This window comes from Poecilia reticulata, chromosome 13 (genome assembly GCF_904066995.2).
Source record: "Poecilia reticulata chromosome 13, P_reticulata-male-v2, whole genome shotgun sequence".
Classification (NCBI taxonomy): domain Eukaryota; kingdom Metazoa; phylum Chordata; class Actinopteri; order Cyprinodontiformes; family Poeciliidae; genus Poecilia; species Poecilia reticulata.
In genome coordinates this window covers 32007837-32029893 of record NC_088842.1, presented here as the reverse complement: position 1 = coordinate 32029893, position 22057 = coordinate 32007837, and the positions used below count along the sequence as shown (strand labels likewise).

General features: G+C 42.4%; 1 protein-coding gene across 5 annotated transcripts in view; it reads left to right on the top strand.

Moving 5' to 3' along the window:
* Positions 1-8491: 8491 nt before the first annotated feature.
* The window catches only part of slc8a2b (solute carrier family 8 member 2b), a 103171-nt gene continuing 89605 nt past the window's right edge, over positions 8492-22057 (top strand). For 3 of the 5 annotated variants that reach the window (XM_081614887.1, XM_008426675.3, XM_008426673.3), the window contains exon 1: positions 8493-8944. The gene's annotated coding sequence lies outside the window, so the exon portion shown is untranslated. Of the gene's footprint in view, positions 8945-19728; positions 19868-22057 lie in introns of all 5 variants that reach the window. The other 2 variants (XM_008426674.3, XM_081614888.1) reach the window with 2 other exon arrangements.

The following is a 22057-nucleotide window of genomic DNA, read 5'->3' as shown; positions in this document are numbered from 1 at the left end:
TGCAGGGATCTGCTGACACGCCCTGAACGGGCCGCGCTGCTGATGCATTTCGGACGAACGGGAGTAGATTTTCTGACATTACAACACGCTGAGGAGGAGACGGCAGAGTTAGAGCCCGGGAGGTCAGCGGCGTGATGTGTAGACATGAATAAAAGATGAGCTGCTGCTGCTGCTGTAAAGCTTCAGAGGGATGGCAGCTGCAGAGAGAAACCCGGTTTGTCCCGCGGTGGCAGCGCGGAGCTCCGTGAACCCGCTGACAGAGAGGAGCCGCAGGCATCAGTCAGGACTGTATGATGCTGGAGCCGGGAATCCTGGGCAGAAGCTGTAATTCATCGTGATTCGCCGATTATTGAAGTAATCGAAATAATTGATTAATCGTTAACTGGAGGGAGAAATTAAAGGTAATTTCCTGAAACTCAGAGCAGCAATTAAGCCCAAACTGGAGAAAAATATAAACATTTAGCTGTGAAGATGGTGATAATAACCTTCTTTGTAGATGTGTTCGACCCATAAAGCCTCACTTGGCTTCTCCTGGTTCACATTCTGTTAAAAATAATCTATTTGCCACCTTGTTCCTTCCAATCATTAGACTTCAGACTAGCAGCAGCAGCAGCAGGTAAACACCTGGTGGAACTGCACCTGCTGAGCTTTTAACACAAACGGCATAATGAGAAGCATTGTCGTGATGATGTGTCGTTAAGAGCAGGAGCTTCTTAAAGAGACAGAGGCCTCAAATTGCAAAATTTCGTTTAAGTTTTGTTTTAGCTAACATTATTACTCGATTGCACTTTAAAGTGTCAACATGTGCCTGGAAAATATATAACAGAAAATAATCCATCCATCCATCCATCCATCCATCCATTTTCTTCCGTTTATCCGGGGTCGGGTTGCGGGGGCAGCAGCTTCAGAAGGGAGGCCCAGACTTCCCTCCCCAGCCACTTCTTCCAGCTCCTCCGGGGGAATCCCAAGGCGTTCCCAGGCCATAGAGAGACATCGTCCCTCCAGCGTGTCCTGGGTCTCCCCTCCTCCCGGTGGGACCTGAACTCCTCACCATGGAGGCGTCCAGGAGGCATCCTGACCAGATGCCCGAGCCTCAACTGGCTCCTCTCGACGTGGAGGAGCAGCGGCTCTACTCTGAGTCCCTCCAGGATGACCGAGCTTCTCTCTCTAAGGGAGAGCCCAGCCACCCTGCAGAGGAGGAAACCCATTTCGGCCGCTTGTATCCATGATCTCGTTCTTTCGGTCATGACCTAAAGCTCATGACCATAGATGAGGGTGGGAACGTAGATCGACCGGTAAATCGAGAGCTTCGCTTTTTGGCTCAGCTCTCTCTTCACCACGACGGACCGGTACAGCGCCCGCTTCACAGTAGACGCTGCCCCAATCCGCCTGTCGATCTCCCGCTCCCTTCTTCCCTCATTCGTGAACAAGATCCCCAGATACTTAAACTCCTCCACTTGAGGCAGGACGACCCCCTTGACCCGGAGAAGGCACTCTACCCTTGTCCGGCTCAAGACCATGGCCTCGGATTTGGAGGCACTGAGCCTCATCCCGGCCGCTTCACACTCGGCTGCGAACCGCTCCAGTGAGAGCTGCAGATCACGTTCCGATGAAGCCAACAGGACCACATCATCCGCAAAAAGCAGAGATGTGATCCTAAGACCACCAAAACGGATCCCCTCAACACCTCGGCTGCCCCTAGAAATTCTGTCCATAAAAGTAATGAACAGAATCGGTGACAAAGGGCAGCCTTGGCGGAGTCCAACTTTCACCGAAAATAATCAGCAAATTAAAAAATGTAGGTTTGTAGGTTGGGATGTTCCCTCATATTAATATTAATAATATTGAGTTGTTATAAGCTGCTTGTTAAATAAGGAATTATTGACTGAATTTTACAACTTTTCCACCACAGATGGAGATTCTATCAGCTCTGTTATCCTTTTGTTTTTGTTTCCTGGAGAGAATACTCAGTGCGTTGTTGTTCAGTCATCTCTCGCTCTTCTCTTGGTCAATTAATCCGGCGATGGGAATAAACTGTAAAGTGGGTCAGAAGAGGAAGAAACCTGTAAAAATCATCTCCCAGAGGGGAATCAGCTCATCAGCTCTCAGATTGATCGAAGCCAGCAACTGATTAACTTGATGTGTTTTCCGAAGCCTTCCACCAATCACAGCGGAGCGTTGAAGGACGAGACTGATGGAGCAGAAAACCCGTCAACGTCAGTTTGGGTTCAGACGAGCCCAGAGCGAGACCGAGGGTTCTGGAAATCAGCATAAAGTTAGTGATGAAAAACACCTGAGTGAGCTGAGCTCAGCACAGAGCGGAGAGAGAGAGACGTGTGATCCTGCTGAACACATTCAGATGAACCTCTCTGATTCTGGACCGGCTCTGTCCAACCCGACTCCAGTCCGTCCCTCTGCAAGGTCCGGTTCGGTTGCTGAGGTGTGAATGCTAAGCTAACTCTGGTTCATCTACAAGCCTCAGACTGGGTTCGGTTGAAGTGAACTCTGGTTCGGTTCAATGTATATGTGAAAGCAGACCGGAGACCAAAACAACCAAAGCTAATGTGTTAGCCTAGCGCTAGCAGCAGAAATCCTCCAACCGCTAAAATCCTCCATCTTGTTTCCATCTGGTGAAGAAGGAAGTTGCTCTCAGTGTCTTCAGAGGTTTCTGTGTCGTTTCCTTCAGTGGTTCTGGGTGCAGCGCCCCCTCAGGCCAGGAGGGGAACAGATTGGTTTGACTCAGAACCACAGCAGCTGGAGGAGGAGCAGATGTTCTGGTTCCTAATCAAACCAAATCTACCGGACCACCAGGTGGAAAAACATCCTAAACGTTTTCTCATCCCTGCAGCTCTCTCTATAGTTTCCACTTTACTCTCCCTCCCCTTCATCCATCCTCACCGTATCGTTACTCATCTGATATCTCACATAATTCTTCTTCTTCTTCTTCTTCTCCTTTCAGGAGTCACCTCAGCCAATCACTGGTCTCCGTTTAGTCCAATCCTCTGCGTCCTCCACCTTTAGCTTCCTATCCTTTTCTTCCAGGCCTCCTGCTGTGACACATCTTCTATAATTCCTGTTCACTTCTTCAAACTCCTCTTCCTCAGTAAACTTTATACCTTCTTCTTCACTCATTCTCCTCATTTATTGACCCTTTTTCTTTACAGAGCTGCATCCTCACTTTTTGTAAAATATTCATCCCACTCATCCTTTTCTCCTCCACCTCAAATCTTCACTTCCTTCCCGTCTCCCTGCTCTCCGTTCATCCTGCTCATTCCCAAAGTTTCACCTCCGTTGAATGTGCTTCATCTTGGCTCTGCTCCGTTTCTGTCCTCGTCTCGCTGCTGCTTTCCGTTTTTATCCTGCTGCCGGGCCGCAGACGGGCTTTTGGAGCCGAAGTGACGGTTCGTATTCACCTCCTGCTCTCTGCCGTCTGCTGTTCTCTGTGTTTCTGTCTCAGCTCCTCGTGTTTCTCCGTGCTGATGCTGAGGTGCCATGATGGGTTTAAGCATTGATTGATGATCCCATTGTCACTCTGATGAACACTCATTGTGTTCTTGCCAGCGCCGCATCACTTCCTCCTCCGCAGCTGCGCGTTTACTTGACATTTTCTATTTATATTTTTATTCCTCCAATCTTCAACTTACACTCTGCAGATCGTTTAAATACTTGTTTCCTTTTCCAAACCTGTTCTTCTCTTTGGGTTTTTGTCTTTCAATTGTTTCAATTTCCAGCTGAAAGTCTCAAAATGAACCAGAAAAATCCCGTTTTCTGCCTGAACTGGGTTAAATCCGAGTCGCCCTGAGATCAATAAGCCATCTTCCCGCGGTAAATTAGAAATGCCAACATCTCCACACCTTATTTTTTTTACGCTTGAACTGAAGTGGAACAAGTTGATGAGAAAGCTTTCCTCCGAGTTTAGGACGGTGAAAGCAGGACGCAGGCAGAAAAATCCGTAAGCATGAATTCAAGCTGCCTGACCTCCTTCTGTTTCAGTAAATCTTCAAAACAAATTCCTTCATCAGTTTATGCAACTTATATCAGCAAACTGGTGACATCATGTGAGAGTTTGTGGGTAAGAAGGAGGTTTATTCACATCTGAGTCACGTTTCTCTGCATAGCAAACCGTCAGATCTTTGCAGCAGAGTTCAACCTTGTGAGACGATCCACTGTATTATTTATTGAATCTACTTTATTAGGCTCTTTGTGCTCATGCTGGGTTGAAGCCAGTGGATCCTTCACCAAATGGTCCGTGTGAAGGACCCCTCGCTGTTATTGTTTACATCCGGAAATTTGGCGCTTGAGGGCAAAAAGACTTTTTACTCACCAGCCGCAGCCGCGGAAGAATCGGGAACAAATGAAACCTGGAGATGAAGGAATTATTCATTCAGTGCAAAGGGGAAAATACCGCAGAAAACCCGTCAAAGAACAACTCAAAACATCTTGTTTTCTCGCTCTCTGTGTCGGCTACGCTACGCACAGACTCGTTGCCATGACAACAACGCCACTTTACGTTTCAAGGATTCAACAGCAAAAAACACTCAAACATTTCCCACATAAAGAACAGAACATTCAGTCAGTTACAGTTTTATGTTTTCAGGTTTGATGTTTATTTTGCGATTATTAATAAGTGATCGCTGCGGTAGATTAGCTACCGTTGCTAATAGCTAAGCTAACACGGTGGTAGATTAGCTACCGTTGCTATTAGCTAAGCTAACACAGTGGTAGATTAGCTACCGTTGCTATTAGCTAAGCTAACACAGTGGTAGATTAGCTACCGCTGCTATTAGCTAAGCTAACACGGTGGTAGATTAGCTACCGCTGCTATTAGCTAAGCTAACACGATGGTAGATTAGCTACCGTTGCTATTAGCTAAGCTAACACGGTGGTAGATTAGCTACCGTTGCTATTAGCTAAGCTAACACAGTGGTAGATTAGCTACCGCTGCTATTAGCTAAGCTAACACGGTGGTAGATTAGCTACCGCTGCTATTAGCTAAGCTAACACGGTGGTAGATTAGCTACTGCTGCTATTAGCTAAGCTAACACGGTGGTAGATTAGCTACCGCTGCTATTAGCTAAGCTAACACGGTGGTAGATTAGCTACCGCTGCTATTAGCTAAGCTAACACGGTGGTAGATTAGCTACCGCTGCTATTAGCTAAGCTAACACGGTGGTAGATAATTTACTGATGATCTGCCAGAGTTGGAGTTTAGGTTGTTTTTTTTTATTTTAACTGAACCAAAACACTGAATTCCTCACACGTATTACGGCTGTCAAAGTCAAGCTAGCATAACTGCCCTCTCCCTCAATATTTTTATTCTTAAAACTTTTTCCTGACCTTATATTTAGTTGTCGTCGTGTTGACAGTTAGTAGCAAAGCACTGCGTCCCTTTTTCTTTCATGTATCAGGCGTACATTTAAGATTCAGCGTGTTACATTGCTAACTTAACAGCTAAATCTCCAGTTTGAACTCCTGGAAAGTCTTTGTGTTGATTTCTGCAGCTTATTTTTGTGAAAAATAAGCTGCATCACACAGTTCTGGGGTCAAATGACACCCAGAAAAAAATGGATTTCTCCCAACGTTTGCATTTCCTGTTATTTTCCGTTTTGTGGGCGTGCTCACGGTTTTACATCGAACTCATCTACTTTGTCCCATCACTTGTTCCTTTCAGTTTTATCTTTTATTTCTTCCCTTTCTGTTCCTTTCACCTTGTTTTTTCCAGACTCTCAGCTTTCTGCTTTCAAGGCAGATATCCAGTCGTCCCTCTTCCGCCTCCTCTCTGCTTATTCAAGCTGGCAAGGCCACTTATCACAATTTAATTTACTTTCCCAGCATGGCGGTGGCTGTGTGTGAGTGTGTGTGAGTGTGTGTGAGAGACAAAAAAAAACCCAACAACACCACATTTGGACGATAAAGGGAAAGTGGCCTGAAATCATCTTGTGTCTGATTTAATTTAGATGTAATGTATCGTGTGGAGCTTCTGGTGGATTGAGAGGATGAGGATGTTTACTTTCCTGCTACAAAGACACACAGAAGAAGAAATATCTCAAAATGTAGAAACATGTTGTTGTTGTTGTTGTTGGTCAGAAGTGCCATGCCACAACAGCCATGTTATTTATAGAGAAGAAGCTCTCAGCTTTTCTCTGCTGCTCATTTCCATAAACGTCATCCCAGCGTTCACATTTTGGGCGTCGCAGCACATCATTGATCCGCGGTGAGAAAACTCGCCGCGTTTGTGGTGTAATTTAATCCACTCTGAGTTCTGACCACGAATGCGTTTCCTCCTGACCCCCGGAGGTCAGCGGCGCTGTGAGGTCAACCTGGGGGCTCGTTCTGGCTTCATGAAAGTAAATAAGTCAGTAAAATTGATCTATAACAGACATTAAGATCATAAAGTGCTTCATGAACATTAAACCAGGAATAAAACGGACATAAAAAGTGGCAGCCGAGCTAAAAGTCTGTTGGTATAAAAATGTCTCTAGTTGCTTCGTTAAACAGTCCAGACTTCCACAACCAAAAAAAAAATCACAATTTTAATTTTAAATTGAGTCTGAATCTAGTGTCGCCAACAAGCTGATATTAAACAGGACGTTTTATACAAAGTTCACATTTTACACGTTTTTGGACATTTATTCACATTTCCACTGTTTCTAAAAACAAAACAAAATAACAGCCATCTGGTTTTTGGGGGAATAAGTTACAGCTACAATATATAATAAATAAATAAATAAATAAATAAGTAAACTGTTTTACATATTAGTCGAAACTTTGTTGCTAGGTAACGGGGCTGGGGTTGCTAGGCAACAGGCAGTGCCTGCTGATCTGTCGCGTTGCATTACGTTGGTTTTTAAAACGGCTAATTTTCCAGACACATAAAAAACATTAAAGCTGCAGTTTGTAACTTTTATAAAGAACAGTTTTTGCTGTATTAATATCTATTAATAATATTTGCTATGCAACAGTTTGGTCTGAAACGGATAATCTGTGAAAATTTTGAGAATGTAGCAGAGAGTTGGCAAATGTTAGCTAGTGATCTTGCTAGCTTATGAACAGTTTTCCCGTAGCGGTAAGTTGTTTCTCCACCACTGACAGAGTTAGCAGCATGTATGTGAGCTTGATTGACAGCACTAAGACCCGCCCAGTGGCTCTGATTGGCTGGTTTTTGTCAGACAGCAATAGTAGCTCAGGGAGGAGGTGGATCGGTTTGATCTTTCCACAGATTAGCCTCATAACAAACTGTTACAACATGGCGACGGTTTTAACAAACACGTGAAACATATTCTTTATAAAAGTTAGAAACTGCAGCTTTAATGTTTCTGGTGTCTGGAAAATAAGCACCTCCACAATGTGACGTCACCTAGCAACCCCAGCCCAGCCCGTCACCTAGCAACCCGATCTGAATTCCAACATGTTTGGTCAGCTGGTTTTACCGATGTATGTATTTAAATCCTTTTCTGTAATATTATATTTTTTATGTCTTGTTTTATTTCCATTATTTATTTATTTATTTTTGTAGTTTTTCTTATGAGGATGTCATGAAACTAAACTTAAATTTCAAAACAGACCTGGAGAGAAAACCTTTTTTGAAGCTTTACAGAGCAGCAGCTGAAGAATTAAAATACATTCTGTGTCACAGCTTTGTGAAAATAAAAACGTTTTGAGGTGGAATCGTTCAAAAATCAACAGTTTTATTAAAAAGTCAGGAAACGTGCCCCGCGGTAGGAGCGCGTCATCCTGACCTCCCTGCGGAGCATCGTTACAGAAACGAGCAGAGGAAGGAGTGGATATGTGGAGAGAGCTGCGTGTAAAACCCTGATGGACTCTGGAGGATTTAGTGCTGCTGATCGACTGTTTGCAGGCTGCTCGGTCAGCAGCAGACTGAAATGTAGTGCAGGAATTAAGTAATTGGTTCTGCTGGAAGCTCCGACTGCTCTGGTCTCCACTCAGGATTCAGTCATCGGGTTACCAGAGACGATGCCAAATATGATGAAATCCATGTTTGGATGTTAAAGGGAGCTATTTTACATCATGTTATAATGTTACTCCCTCATCAAAAACACACCTGACGTGTTTCCTCACAGAGCAGTCCTCCGCCTCTCGGCTCCTTCAGACTAGCCAGCAGGAAACAGCTGGTGGAACCTCCCATCTTCTCAGCTCATCCTACAAACTACTTTTCAGTTCAAAGCTCCACAGAAAGTCTGTAACGGCGAAATGAGGACCAGGGTTGTGATCACTTCCTGGGGGTCGGAAAGAGCAGGAGCTTCTTAAAGGGACAGACACGCGATGTACGCGTTTCCGATTTATTTGATAAATATGTAGCTAGAAAGAGACAGAGGCTAACTGAATATTTAGTTTGAATTAAAGATTTATTTTACAAACTAAACATTTAATTTTTAAACTATATATTTCATTTATATTAAATATAAATATTTAGCTAGCAACTACAAATTTAGCTAGCAATCTGTACATTTAAACATTTAGCTGGGAATTAAAACATTTACCCTGTAAACTTCATATTTTGGAACTCTGACATGTTTCCTAAATTTATGTTAAATATAGAAAATGCCAACTATAAATAACTTCTGGCATTTTTTGGCGCCCCCTGTAGCTGGCGCCCTTGTGCGTGCATGTATATGCATACCTAGTTTATGCAGCACTGCTGACCTCCATCTACTCTTAATCTTCCCTTCTCCTCTCCTGACTCCTCATCCATCCGCGCCCCCGAGGCCAGCCGCGCTCCTCCTCACCCCGCCCGCCTGCGCGCTCTGAGTGTGTGTGTGTGTGTGTGTGTGTGTGTGTGTGTGTGTGTGTGTGTGTGTGTGTGTGTGTGTGTGTGTGTTTGCTGCTGGGAGCGAGTCGAGCAGCGGAGGACACTTTCCCCTCTTCATCTCCTTCACTCCAACATGCTCACTGCTTCGGCTGCGGACTGGCTCTAGATCACACGGTAAGAAGCTTCTCCTTTTTGCGCATTTTTTCCCTTTTGGGTCGGTACAGGTGCGCGTTTTTGTTGTGCGCACTCCATGCGGGCATCCCTGGCTGCTGATTCTGGGCCATGTGGAGCTGCTCTGCTCCTCGGGAGTGTTGCTGCTGCTGCTGCCGCGTTGATCTGGGATGGATCACAATGAAACATCAGCGGTTGTTTGTTGGGGGTTTTGCGCTCCGAGCGCAACCTTGTCCCGCCGTTTACGAACTTTAAGGAGTGAAACCTTTAAGGGTGCTGTTGTGGGGCGGGGTGGGGGGTGTTTATGGTGCTTATATCCGGTTTAATTTGCGCTCTGCTCCCGGAGGGGCTCGGTTCACGGAGCGGTGTCCGGGGATCAGAACCAAACTCTGGGTTCTGCTCGGGAAGGAGGGAAACTCAGCCAGTCTGATATAAAAACAAAATTCACAGCAAGTTTGGTGAAAACACGCAGCATCCCGGGTGGTTTTGGTGGATCTGCTTCCTGATTGGAGTAAACCTCAGATTTCATTGATGGAGGAGAGGTTGGCATAAAGAAAAGATTGAAGTAAATCCTCCCTCTGCTTTTATGCATTTAGCATCTTTAGCATCAGAAACCTCCTTTGTGTTCCAGTGGATCTGCTCGGACTTCCCATCCGAACAGCTCCGTAAAACTGCCATTTTCCCCCATATCATTTATATTTTCAGCTGGTTTTACACAAAATAATCCACTTTCACTCAGTGCTGTTCCCTGCATCTCATGTCACACTTTCAAAGCGACGCATTTCGCTGAATCGGCAGCACTGAGGAGTGTTTTGGTTCGTGGCGCAGGGCTGCAGGGAGGAACGAGCTGCATGAAGTGTGACTGTAGTTTCAATGAGGAGTCTGCGGCTGCAGCAGCATGCATCAGAGGGGATCCTCCTCCTGTTTGCAGGAGCTGCAGCGGGGCTTCCCTGGGCTGCTCCTGCTGTTGGGGGGGCTTCCCCAGCAGCAGATGCAGCGTGTTTTGCTGGTAAAGTCCTGATCAGGCTCGGTTCTTTCTGCTCTGCTGGGATCACTGGTTTTTCCTCTTCATGTCAGTTTCTTTGTTCCTCAACAACACGATGCTCTGGATTCACTGCTTGCAGATTGATGCTTGCCTCCTCAACATATTTATTGTTTTATGAGCCATATCCAATTACTGCTCTACTTCATATATCGTCTGTTGGATTATTTATTACATCCCCTCTTCCCTGTCTCTCCTCCATTATCTCCTCTGCTGTAAAAGAGAAAGTCCCCATGTCTTCTGCTTCCTTTAACCTGTGTTAATACCTCCGGGGTTTTTCTGGTAAGCTCTTTCATCGCTGCCCCCTCCTCGCTCCCAGATTTAAATATGACACTGGGGAAAAGCTCAGGCAAACCCACGTCCCCTTAAAGCGCCTGGTTGGTAGTCATGACAGAGCAGAGAGCGGTTATGTAACATTTATCAACTCTAATTTACATCTTATCTGCTGCTTGACTTCCTTTTCCACCTGATTCAGTCGGATTAGCCTCTAAAACTGTTCATAGCTGCTCTGTGCTAGCGGAGCTAATTTTAGCATATTTTGCTAACTTTGAAAACGTTTCGCGCGGTTAGCTTCCCCCGAGGTTTTCCACATAAACTGCAAATGGCTAATTAATTAGTTTCAGTTGAATGAAGTTCAACATCGGCGTTGATGTTTTTTGCTGTCCTCTGTTAAGTTCAAGTAGTTAGACGTCTATATTTATGCTCTTATTTTGAAGGGGCCTTTGTTTGCATCTACGTCACTTAATCAGGTTCAGGCGCCATGATGGACGTCTGGAAAATTTAACTGCGGCTATTTATATCAAAATATCTTCAATGACTTCACTGGATTAAATCAATAATTATGTCAATTCAAAGTAATATTTTTAGATATCTGAGATGAGAATCAAGCCCTGCTTGCTAAGCCCCACTTAGCTGTCCAAACAGGTGCCTGAAGAATTTGGGGTTTTGAAAACAAAATTGTTAGGAAATGCCTCAATGTTGAAAGAGTTCCGCAGTCTAGGATTTAAGGGGAATGCAAAATTGTGTGACCTTGAAGACCGCTTCAAAAATCGACAAATAAATTCGTAATTACTTATTTTCTGAAACATTTACATAGAAAAGGCTTTGAAAAGCTAAAAGTTTCAGTGTCAACCTATATTAACGGAAAATTATTGACTTAAAACAAGCTTCTATTTCTTGCTGAAAAGTTACTTGTGAGTTTTGTCTTATTTCAGGTTTACTAAGATATTTGCTCTAGAAAGCAGAACAAAGTTACTTGGTAAGATTTTGGGTTTTTTCAGTGATTTGACTATATAATTTAATTGTTTATCTGAAATATGCTTCAGATAGTCAGTAATTAATTGTAGATATCTTGAATTGAACATTTTATGCAACTTAATAGTAAATTTGAGGTTATTTATTGGAGTCAGAATGTAATTGGAGATATTAGTGAAAAAATATGACTAATCTTTAACCATTTTCAGATACCAGGAATGTTTTAAAAGTGAACTGATTTTATTTTAAAACGGCCTGCCATACACAGTACGGGTGTCAAACTAAAGTTCAGCCAGTCTTAGATGTTTTTTCTGCTTTAATGCACATAAATCAAATAATATTATCATCAGTCTGCTGAGGATTCAGCCATTCGGTTCAGGTGTGTTAGGAAACTGGTCCCACTTTCTGTTTTCTAAACACATTCATCCAACCTGGAAGGTTTATTTTCTCCACAGGGATTTTTCATTTTATGCCACATCAAACACATCAAACTAATAATAAAAAAACCAACATATCAAAGTGACAGTGAGTCTCTGTGGGTTTGTTCTGCTCACTGTTTCGTCCTCTTCCTGGTCTCTGGTCTTGATTGATCTCTGGGGACATTAGCACAGCGTTTCTTCCTCTGTGGCTCCTTAGTTACAGAAATGATGTGCATGGCTGTTTGTCTGAGAGGAGGAGCGTCGCAGTATCCTAACCTCACCGGGGGACTGGCTCTTTTCCTGGAGGACAGACAGTTGCCTTTTGCTAATGTGGGAGTCCTGCAGCGAGATCGCTCCCTCTGGTTTGGTGTAAACCTCAGAAAACAAAGAGCAACAGGAATCTGGAGGATGGTTTCCAGCGCGCGCCTCGCTGCGGTTTTGTTTTCAGGAAAGATGTGATGAACAGATAAATAAAAGCCTCTGGGAACGGAAATCAGGACGTTTCACAGGATCTAAAAACATCAGAATGGGTTATCTTCTGGATCATCAGGTCTGGAGTTTGTTCTAAAGCAGAAATCATAGCTTCCAGTCCCCAACATTCAGAATTCACTCCCATCAGCCCTGTTTGGTCCACCTTAATCCAAATCCAGTCCACCTTGATCCAAATCCAGTCCACCTTGATCCAAATCCAGTCCACCTTAATCCAAATCCAGTCCACCTTGATCCAAATCCAGTCCACCTTGATCCAAATGCAGTCCACCTTGATCCAAATCCAGTCCACCTTGATCCAAATGCAGTCCACCTTGATCCAAATCCAGTCCACCTTGATCCAAATCCAGTCCACCTTGATCCAAATCCAGTCCACCTTGATCCAAATGCAGTCCACCTTGATCCAAATCCAGTCCACCTTGATCCAAATCCAGTCCACCTTGATCCAAATCCAGTCCACCTTGATCCAAATCCAGTCCACCTTGATCCAAATCCACTCCACCTTCATCCAAATCCAGTCCACCTTGATCCAAATCCACTCCACCTTCATCCAAATCCACTCCACCTTGATCCAAATCCAGTCCACCTTAATCCAAATCCAGTCCACATTGATCCAAATGCAGTCCACCTTGATCCAAGTCCAGTCCACCTTGATCCAAGTCCAGTCCACCTTAATCCAAATCCAGTCCACCTTAATCCAAATCCAGTCCACCTTGATCCAAGTCCAGTCCACCTTGATCCAAGTCCAGTCCACCTTGATCCAAGTCCAGTCCACCTTGATCCAAGTCCAGTCCACCTTGATCCAAGTCCAGTCCTCCTTGATCCAAGTCCAGTCCACCTTGATCCAAGTCCAGTCCACCTTGATCCAAATCCAGTCCACCTTGATCCAAATCCACTCCACCTTGATCCAAATCCACTCCACCTTGATCCAAATCTAGTCCACTTTAATCCAAGTCCAGTCCGGTTGCCCAGAAAGTCCGGTGCGGATGCTAATTGACCTCTGTCCTCCAAATCTCGGTCTGGGTTCGGTTGAAGTGAACTCTGGTTCGGTGTGAATGCACATGTGAACGCCAAGCGGACTGGAGACCGCTCCAAAAGCAGGAAGTGGACTACATGGCAGGGCATTCTGGGTAAATTCAACCAAAACAAATGCATTAGCTTAACGCTAGCAGGAGAAACGTCTCATGGTTTTTTATCAAAAGACAAAAGAGAAATCTTCCAACCGCTAAAATCTGACGCCGCTCCATCACTGTTTCATTTCATGAAGAAATAAGTTGTGGTCAGTGTCTTTATTGTTATGTAGAGAAACTCCCATTAGTTTTACCAGGGAAACTCCTTCTAGCTTATAAATTATAGATTATAGAGTATCTATAATTATCTTGTAACCCAGAAAAGGAATTAGAACAAAGTTGGAATCCAGAGGAACTCGCCTCACTACCTTTAGATCCCCATCATCAGAACAGGAATCCAGAGAAAACCCCTACTAGTTTATAAATACTTATTCTTAAACACGGGGAACTATTATATAGTTTTATACTTTTTCTTCTTTTGCTCTTTCCTTTGGTTTGTTTCCTTCTAATTCATGTAAAACGCTTTGAACTGCTGAAAATGTGCTATGTAAATAAAACGACCTTACCTTCTTCAGAGGTTTCGTGTCGTTTCCTTCAGTGGGTCTTGGTGCAGCGCCCCCACAGGCCAGGAGGGGAACAGGTTGCTCAAAGGGTCTGGTTGGTTTTCTCCTTAAGGCAGGGGTGTCGAACTCCAGTCCTCGAGGGCCGGTGTCCTGCAACTTTTAGATGTGCCTCTGCTGCACCACACCTGAATAGAATTGGGTCATTAGCAAGGCTCCTGGGAACGTGTATATACACAAAGAGGATGTAAATAAGTCATTTCATTCCAGTGTTTTTTACCTGTGGCACACCTAAACACTGCAGGACAGCGGCCCTTGAGGACTGGAGTTTGACACCTGTGCCTTAAGGTGTGGAGTCCTGATAACGACCCGATTATTTGAATTGAGTGTGATTTCAGCCTGTGCTTCTTTACAAGCAGACTCTGTCACCAAAGCCACGTCGGTGGCGATCTTTCCTCCCATTGGACAGGAAGCAACGATCCACATCAGGATCATTTCAACATGGACAGAACTTCATTCTGAAGTTGTGGCACTTTTTATTTCGCCGTGTGCCGGGATCTATCAGATGTAGAGGAAAGTTCACCATCATCTTCATTGTGTCTCTTGAACCGATGATGTTTAGGTGAGAGCGACTTTGTGGGAAGCAGACTCAGCCAGACGGATTGGTGTGAGTTGACCTTCCTCAGGCACCTGCTTGCTGGGTTTTTCGTTTCTATCGTCAAGAAATTTCTGTTTGTGTTTGCTGCCGGACTCATTAGTGGTTTGGATGAAACGCGGCGTTGCCTTTGAGGGTCAGGTGGTGAGAAGTCGTGTTTAAGTGAAGAAAGGCTTTTTTCTGGTTTCATTTCCCTCTCAGGATTTGAGCCGTCGCTCCAGGCTGCCTTCCTGAGAAAGGGAAAGGTGGGTTGCTGTGACCCTGTTCTCATCTTTTGGCTGCTGGACGTGGTTTTATTGAAATGTAAAAGTTTAGAGATGAAAGTTGTACCGCAGATGATCTAATAAAACAATTTGTGCTTTTTCAGAAAGTCGGTGTCAGGGATGAAACAATTAATCGAGTCAATCGATTACTGAAATAATTGCCAACTAATTTAGTAGTTCATTAAGTGGAGAAAACGGACTCAAAAAAATTGCCATTTACGGAACAGTAGTTGTGACAAAACTGTGCAAATATACATATTTTGCATTGAAGATGAAAAAACATGTTTTCCTGTAAACGTTTCACCCAGAACTCCTCAAGTTTCAGTTGAAGCTTCACTTGGTCCAGATTCTGTGAAAATATCTCCCATTAAGCACCTTTAGCTAAACAATTATTAATAAAAAAATCATTAACAGATTAGTAAACAGTATTTTTTAGCTTCAGATGCAAATGACCAATCATTATTGCATCTTAGACCATATTGTTTTTCTTATTCAAAGAAGTAATTGAATTATTTGCTCATTTGCATCTTTTAGTGTATTTTAAATATTGTGTAAAAAAAAAAAGATGTGATTGATTAAATGAAAAATCTGAAAATTTTGCCAACTATTTTTATTTTTTTTGATTAATCAAGTAATTTTCAAAACAAATATGGAAATTTCTGAGTTTCAAAAGTTAAACGTGTCTTTTTATTAGGTGTCTGAAAATATCTGGTCCAACTATAAATAAAAGAGTAAATTTGGAAAATGTTAATCAAGACTTTGAACATGAAGCGTTTTCCAGGACTTTATGCAGAAATTAAGCTGATTGAAAACTGATTGAATAATTTCTGAGTGCGCCTGTGTGAGCCCCGGCAGCGCCTCATGATGCGCAGCAGACATGCAGGCGAGGAGCCGCTGCAGCAGCGCTGCATCATTTATGAGGCGATAATGGTGGAGCTGCAACGACCGCCTGCCGAGAAACGTCTGAGCGGCTCCTCCGCCATCAAATCCCACTCTGCTACCATCAACATCACGTCAACACACGCACACACACACACACACACACACACACACACACACACACACACCTGGGCGCTCCGTAAATCATCTCTCTCTACTTTCTGTGCCATTATTATGTTACATAACCAGAGAAACTGCTGATGTTTGAGTCTTTCCTCTCCAGCTTCCTTCCTCCACTTTTACAAACATTTCGCTGAACTCAGTCAAATGTCCTGAAATCTGTTTAATTCCCAGTGAAATAATGATGTATAGATTATTATTTTTTTGTCTTGATCACTTCAGCACCAAACAAATATGTCAATTATTTTAGATTTCTTTTAATTTTTTTTTCTGATTTTCCAGATTTACACTGGAAACACCCATCCATCCATCCATCCATTTTCTTTATACCCTTGTCCCTCAGTGGGTTGCTGGTTCCTCGCCAGCTCATGTTCCGGATGAGAGGCGGGGTCACCCTGGATAAGTCGCCAGTCTGTTGCAGGGCAACACAGAGACACACAACCATGCACACACACACTCACACCTAGGGGCAATTTGGAGAGACCAATTAACCTATTAACCAATTAACAGTCATGTTTTTGGACTGTGGGAGGAAACCGGAGTACCTGGAGAAAACCCACCATGCACAGGGAGAACATGCAAACTCCATGCAGAAAGACCGGGGCCGGGAATCGAACCCAGAACCTTCTTCAGGCAAGGCAACAGCTCTACCACTGAGCCACTGTGCAGCCACACTGGAAACACTCAAGATTAAAGCATAAAACAATCTTCACCAAGACATTTTTAATTGTTATTACATTAAAGAATCTGGACTTTTGATGCATTAAAAAGAAAGTGAGACATTTTCAAAGCTTCATGAACCCTTTTATTCTGACCTAAATATGAATTTTTGAATTAAACATTGTGTTAATATTATTGAAATACTGCGGTTGACCACATATTTTACTCTAGTTTCATAAACTACACTCAGGACTGATTACATCCAGATAGATAAATAAACCCACTAACAACATGAAGAAGGCTAAAACATCCAATGCTACTGGTCAAAATGCAACATAATTTGATTTCTGTGTGAACGTTTTACGCTCCGAAGACGATGTCGCCCCGCAGCGCTCGGTTTACGGCAGTAAAAATGGCCGCCACTGTCAATGGATGGATTTTAAAGTTATTCAGAGCCGACAGCATCAGTACGAGACGAAGGAAGCCGATGACCTCGACACCAACACCCGGACCTGGGTACTAACTAGTTACATTTACATGAGTAACTTTTTTTGAAAAATGTACTTTTAGGAGTATTGTTGGTACACTGTAATTTTTACTTTTACTTGAGTAATTTTATTATGAAGTATTTCTACTCTTACTTGTGTAAAACTTCTGGTTTTTCTGCCCACTGAATGAAAAACAAACATGTTTTAACCAAAACTTCACCAGAATCAGACACACACCTGCAGTTTCTGTTAAAGTTTCTGAAGATTTTCTTTATTTTGCCTGCTTTCGCTATTTTTTTGTAATTTTCCACTTTATTTGATACTTTGGTCCGTCTGGTGATGAAAAGTTTTACTCCGTACTTGAGTAAACTTTTTACCAAATACTTTTTTACTGGAGTAATGTCTTGCTACTTTTTACTTTTACTTGAGTAAAAACATGTTGAAGTAGTTCTACTCTTACTCGAATACTCCACAGTGTAAAGTAATTTGTTTAAGATATGTTTTTATATATTTTCTGATACATAACAGTAGCTATCACATAAACTTTTTACATCATTTTCAAATGAAAAAGTCAAATTATAGGGCTAATAATCTAACTTTGCCTCCTAGTAGAATATCTGATTTAGGCTGTGAAGTGTTCATGAGCAGCTTTAGCCTCTTTTCTCCTCTTCCTTCGCTCGCCTGCTGCAGCTGCTCCATATTCCCTCTGATTCAGCTCACCTGTTTTCCTCCATCGTTCTCCTTGCTAGATTCTTCTTCTGGTCTCTTCCTGTCGTCTCTGTCAGTCAGTCTTCTTCATCAAACCTTCTTTGGTTCATTACTGCCTCCCTGCCTTTATTTGGCACCTGAAAACACCAACCATGGCAGTAAATGATCACCAATCCACTCATGACGTTTCCACTCTGCTGTTCATGATGTGCCAGCTCCTTGTACGGACAGTAATTTCCACACACCGCCGCTGTTGCTCTGCATCCATAACAAATTACGTTTAAACCACTTCATTCCTTTTGGGCTCCTGCTGAAATGTTTTATTTAGTGAGTATAGATTGAAAACAGGTGTTTTAATTTATTCAAAACAAAAAAAAAGGCATTCATCATTACTTAATGTAATGGAAAACAGCGGCTATGCCTGCTTAACGCTTGCAAACACAATGAATAGTGGATGAATCATAAATCCAATCCAGCTCCTCCAGATTTTAGTTTTTTAAGCATCAAAAACTCTCCTCAGTATTTATACCTCAAATATGTAAGTAAATTAATCCACCTGTCAGTTTTAAACTCTCATATTCATTAATTAGAGGAACTAGAGCAAACTGCAGGATGCTGCCTGCATTTCATTTGCAGTTTCCTCTGATCGCTGCTGAAGATTTGCTTTGATAAATTTCATCTCCAGGTTTGTTTTGGCTCCGGGTTCAGCGGCGGATCTGTGGTTTGTCTTCAGGGCTACAGGGGGGCGTGAAGCCTCTGGAGGCCAGCATCTGGTTTAGCTGCAGGTTCTATCACTGGAAGTCTGTTTTCACTTTTTTGTTGTCATCATTTATTCAGCTTTACTCATTCATCCTTTACCTTGCTTTTTTCTGTTTTTATTCAGTTCAACTGTTTTTTTTTTTGTTTGTTTTTTTATTACTTAAATTGCAAATAAATGTGTTCATGTTATTGAAATACTGTGACTACCCAAATTATTTAGTCTAGTTTCACAAAAATACAAAATCTTACGTAGCGTTTTTGGTCTAGTTTCTAGTGCAAATTTCTTGAAATTCGACAAAATCAACTTATAAGTAAGTTTTCAGCAAGCCAGGAGCTTGTTTTAAATTAATAATTCCTTAATACTGATAAAAATTTCGGATTTTATTGGCAGATTATCGTTATAATTTATCTGCTTGGATAATTGGTGAAATGTTCTCGCTGCTAAATGTTACAATGGCGGAGAAACAACTTACCGTTACAGGAGAACTCGTTTATCCACCGCCATCGGGGGCTATGCTAACTAGCCTAGCATTCACAACAAACTATGCTACCGAGCTTCTTCTTGATTTTTATTGGCGGTTGGGAAAACCCGCAATGTAGGCATTACCGCCACCTACTGGTATGGAGTGAAATGGGCTCTTTGCACGTCTGCTTCCGCGTTTGGGCAAAAGCGACTCAGTCATTTCCGGTCTGTTGAAAATGCCGTTTTACAGTAGTTGCTTACAGGGTTTGCCCAAGGTAACAATTAACGATGTACGTCGATCCGAAGCCCCAACAAGTAAGCTGGAGAAAGGTTTTAAGATTTACACCTGGTTATACATTCACAGATACGAAGGTGAGTTTTACTTTCTTTAAACTTTGTGGCTAACATTAGCTTTAGCTTATGCTAGTAGGCAATATTCTCCGACATTTTTCTTGTAAAAATGTGCTATTTAAGTATCTAAACATTTTAATCCATTCCAACGGACAACGTTTTTACCTTATTTTGTACTTATTTTCAAGTATATTATGTGTTTATTGTCGTTGGTGTCAGAGACCCAATAAAGGGGGAGATTACGGTTCACAGATTTTCTGTCTTGACATGGTGACAGTTTCAACAAATATGTAAAAAAGATTTATTTAAAAAAAATAAAAGTTACATAAATTATATTACAATATTAAATGAAAACAAATATATTTCTTTGGTCACTGATGTCTACAGAGCAGCATTCATTGTTGACCCCATTAGTAGTTTTATTTCGTTCATCCTTCTGTATTGTTTTCTTCTGATTTCTAGTTTTTTTTTCCCCATCTTTTACCTCCTGCTTTGTCCTCTTTTCCGTCGTCTTCCTTTTGGTTCACTCTTAATTTTCTCTCTGCAGTAATCTCCTCTCCGTTCCCACACTCCACTCCTCCGCCTGTCGGAGCTATCTGTCATCCTGTGATCCGAGGTGCTGCTGCAGTGTTGGAGGGCTCTTGTGTGGGCAGGTTCATGCTGGATCCGCTCCAAGTGCACCGCAGGTTAGAAGAACAGGGAATCCACCACTCTGAGTTCATGATGGAGCAATTTATTTTCAAACCTCTCTTAACAGGCAGATTTGATTCAAATCCTCAGGCTAAAATATTAACTAGATTTTTTTTTTCCAACCTTCATATTAACTCGGTGAAAATAAAAGAGTTTTTAGGGCTGCGATAAAAATCCCTGTGTATCTAGATGTGTGGATGTCCAGCAGCAATGGTTTTATAGATCTCAGGCCTCTGGCTGAAGATTGGAGCTATAAACAAAGCGCCAAATCAAGGCGCTGCAATGTAGTTAAAACTCTTAAAATCAGTCAGTAAAAGTTTAAATCATATCCTGACTTGGACAGGAAACCAGTTTCTGCTGCGATGCTTTTTCCAGCTGCTGCATTTTGTTCAAAACCTGAAGAGCATTAATTTAGAAACATTTTATTGGCAGCTGATCCTGTCTATCGTTTTTTTAAAAGGGACCTGTTCCTAAAGAGTAGGTGGCTGCGTTGATGCCTCATCAAAAATACATCCACTGTAACAAAACATTTGGAAAATGTTGCTTTAAAGCAGTGGTGTCAAACTCATTTTTATTTTGGGCCGAATCCAAAATCTGAATGTTCTTAAAGGGCCGGTTGCACCAGAATCTTTTGATAAAACCAATAAAACTGTTAAAATATCAATAAATAGTTGTTCCTCTGGGATTTGTGATTATTTTAGTGTTTATTTTTGCAATCAAAATGACAGATTTTGTGGTGAATATTAAGAAATATTTGTAATAATAATTTTTTTTTACAATATCTACGCTAATGTATGATGTCAAATGTGACTATCACTCGCCGTATCAGTTACGGATTCAATGTTTTTGACCAATTTTGAGAAAATTAGCAGTAAAATCAGGAAAAAATGTGATTTGTGTGATTTTTGCAGATTTGTGAAAAACTGGAAGGACTTATTGATGTAATTTGGAGTCCAGAGGGCCACATAAAAAGCTACGGCGGGCCAGATTTGGCCCCAGGGCCTTGAGTTTGACACCTGTGCTTTAAAGGGACTGTATAATGAAACATTTACATTTTGAATGTTTTTGTACTTCCGTTTGGGCTTCTACTGCTTCTACAAAAAACAGGCATTATTTTTTTAAGTTACATTTTTTTTTTAGTGACTGGAAAATGAGCCGTTTTAAAAATCACCAGATGCTGCCGTGTTACCTAGCAACCCCAGCAGAGTTCCAGCCCGTTACCTAGCAACCCAATCTGAGCGTCAACATGTTTGGTCAGCAGGTTTTACCGCTGTATGCGTTGTACAATGGCTGCTGGAAAAAGACAAGTGTTTTGTTAACTTACTGCAATCCTGTTGGTTGTACAGGAGGCCCCACTTCTGCTTTTCAAAGATGTACAGTTCTATATTTGTGCATCTGTTTGCAACCATTTTCATGTGTGAGTGTAAACATTGAGTTGGGGGGCGTGGCCAGCAGCAGCAGCAGCAGCAGCTTATTTGGATTTAAAGTGACAGAGGCCCTAAAACGGATCATTCGGACATTAGCTCCAGAATAAAATCTGGTTTAAGAATGACTTTGTGCAAAAATTCGATGAACTTGCTTTTTATAGGCCACAGACCTAACTAAACATGTTCAAGGAAGAATAATGAGTCTCTTTAAGGTTCTTCACCTAGAAGGTTAAAGGTCCAAACAGCACAGAGCTACAGAACAAGCAGCTTGGTGATGAATAAAGATGATTCTTGAGGTGTTTGACCTCAGTGGGTCTCATTCAGAGTCCATCCAATCAAAATGTAAAGCTGGTGTTTGGGTCGCTGTTTGTAATAATAATGTGGCATGCACTGATGATGCAATGATTTGAAATCCTGAAACAGAGTCTTTGCACTGTGCAGCTTTAGTAAAGTCCCTTCTTCCACTGTGAGATTAGATGCTGCATCACTGAACGCTGCTGCAGTCGCAGGCTGCATGGTGGAGTCTGAATCCTGATTGGATGCTTGATTAGCCTAATTAGAACATGCTGAAGTTAATGGCGCGCCACAGATCACTCACGTTTTGGTTGCATTCACACCAGTCATTTAGTCCACTTTGATCCAACTCCAGTCCGTTTGCTTAGAAAGTCCGGTTTGGTTGGTGAGGTGTGGATGCGTATGTGAACGCCAAGCGGACCAGAGACCGCTCCAAAAGGAGGAAGCGGACTACAGTACAGGGCA